Source organism: Musa acuminata, unplaced genomic scaffold, assembly GCF_036884655.1.
Source record: "Musa acuminata AAA Group cultivar baxijiao unplaced genomic scaffold, Cavendish_Baxijiao_AAA HiC_scaffold_407, whole genome shotgun sequence".
Classification (NCBI taxonomy): domain Eukaryota; kingdom Viridiplantae; phylum Streptophyta; class Magnoliopsida; order Zingiberales; family Musaceae; genus Musa; species Musa acuminata.
Genome location: NW_027020655.1, coordinates 220,001 through 222,500, shown reverse-complemented (window position 1 = coordinate 222,500; position 2,500 = coordinate 220,001).

Here is a 2,500-nt window from a genome sequence, read left to right as displayed (position 1 = left end):
GGCCAGTTTTGGCCCGTTTTTGGGCTGTTTTGGCCTGTTTTTGGTCTGTTCTGGCGTGGCGCGGTGACCGTCGTGAGCGGAGCAAAACGTCAGCCATCTCAGCACCTTGGAACCCCCCGGGTGGCACAGGGCTGGATGGGGCTTTCGTATAGCAGGGACGGTGCTGCCTCACGCTTCGCTCGCTGTTCGCCGCTCGCCGCTCGCTCGCGCAACCTAAAATGGCCAGTTTTGGCCCGTTTTTGGGCTGTTTTGGCCTGTTTTTGGTCCGTTCTTGCGTGGCACGGCGACCGTCGTGAGCGGAGCAAAACGTCAGCCATCTCAGCACCCTGGAACCCCCCGGGTGGCACAGGGCTGGATGGGGCTTTCGTATAGCAGGGACGGTGCTGCCTCTCGCTTCGCTCGCTGTTCGCCGCTCACCGCTCGCTCGCTCAGCCAAAAATGGCCAGTTTTGGCCCGTTTTTGGGCTGTTTTGGCCTGTTTTTGGTCCGTTCTTGCATGGCGCGGTGACCGTCGTGAGCGGAGCAAAACGTCAGCCATCTCAGCACCCTGGAACCCCCCGGGTGGCACAGGGCTGGATGGGGCTTTCGTATAGCAGGGACGGTGCTGCCTCACGCTTCGCTCGCTGTTCGCCGCTCGCCGCTCGCTCGCGCAGCCAAAAATGACCAGTTTTGGCCCGTTTTTGGGCTGTTTTGGCCTGTTTATGGTCCGTTCTTGCGTGGTGCGGTGACCGTCGTGAGCGGAGCAAAACGTCAGCCATCTCAGCACCCTGGAACCCCCCGGGTGGCACAGGGCTGGATGGGGCTTTCGTATATAGCAGGGACGGTGCTGCCTCTCGCTTCGCTCGCTGTCCGCCGCTCGCCGCTCGCTCGCGCAGCCAAAAATGGCCAGTTTTGGCCCGTTTTTGGGCCGTTTTGGCCAGTTTTTGGCCTGTTCTTGCATTGCGCGGTGACCGTCGAGAGCGGAGCAAAACGTCAGCCATCTCAGCACCCTGGAACCCCCCGGGTGGCACAGGGCTGGATGGGGCTTTCGTATAGCAGGGACGGTGCTGCCTCTCGCTTCGCTCGCTGTCCGCCGCTCGCCGCTCGCTCGTGCAGCCAAAAATGGCCAGTTTTGGCCCGTTTTTGGGCCGTTTTGGCCAGTTTTTGGCCTGTTCTTGCATTGCGCGGTGACCGTCGAGAGCGGAGCAAAACGTCAGCCATCTCAGCACCCTGGAACCCCCCGGGTGGCACAGGGCTGGATGGGGCTTTCGTATAGCAGGGACGGTGCTGCCTCTCGCTTCGCTCGCTGTCCGCCGCTCGCCGCTCGCTCGTGCAGCCAAAAATGGCCAGTTTTGGCCCGTTTTTGGGCCGTTTTGGCCAGTTTTTGGCCTGTTCTTGCATTGCGCGGTGACCGTCGAGAGCGGAGCAAAACGTCAGCCATCTCAGCACCCTGGAACCCCCCGGGTGGCACAGGGCTGGATGGGGCTTTCGTATAGCAGGGACGGTGCTGCCTCTCGCTTCGCTCGCTGTCCGCCGCTCGCCGCTCGCTCGTGCAGCCAAAAATGGCCAGTTTTGGCCCGTTTTTGGGCCGTTTTGGCCAGTTTTTGGCCTGTTCTTGCATTGCGCGGTGACCGTCGAGAGCGGAGCAAAACGTCAGCCATCTCAGCACCCTGGAACCCCCCGGGTGGCACAGGGCTGGATGGGGCTTTCGTATAGCAGGGACGGTGCTGCCTCTCGCTTCGCTCGCTGTCCGCCGCTCGCCGCTCGCTCGTGCAGCCAAAAATGGCCAGTTTTGGCCCGTTTTTGGGCCGTTTTGGCCAGTTTTTGGCCTGTTCTTGCATTGCGCGGTGACCGTCGAGAGCGGAGCAAAACGTCAGCCATCTCAGCACCCTGGAACCCCCCGGGTGGCACAGGGCTGGATGGGGCTTTCGTATAGCAGGGACGGTGCTGCCTCTCGCTTCGCTCGCTGTTCGCCGCTCGCCGCTCGCTCGCGCAGCCAAAAATGGCCAGTTTTGGCCCGTTTTTGGGCTGTTTTGGCCTGTTTTTGGGCTGTTCTTGTGTGGCGCGGTGACCGTCGTGAGCGGAGCAAAATGTCAGCCATCTCAGCACCCTGGAACCCCCCGGGTGGCACAGGGCTGGATGGGGCTTTCGTATAGCAGGGACGGTGCTGCCTCGCGCTTCGCTCGCTGTTCGCCGCTCTCCGCTCGCTCGCGCAGCAAAAAATGGCCAGTTTTGGCCCGTTTTTGGGCTGTTTTGGCCAGTTTTTGGCCTGTTCTTGCGTGCCGCGGCGACCGTCGTGAGCGGAGCAAAACGTCAGCCATCTCAGCACCCTGGAACCCCCCGGGTGGCACAGGGCTGGATGGGGCTTTCGTATAGCAGGGACGGTGCTGCCTCTCGCTTCGCTCGCTGTCCGCCGCTCGCTGCTCGCTCGCGCAGCCAAAAATGGCCAGTTTTGGCCCGTTTTTGGGCTGTTTTGGCCTGTTTTTGGGCTGTTCTTGTGTGCCGCGGCGACCGTCGTGAGC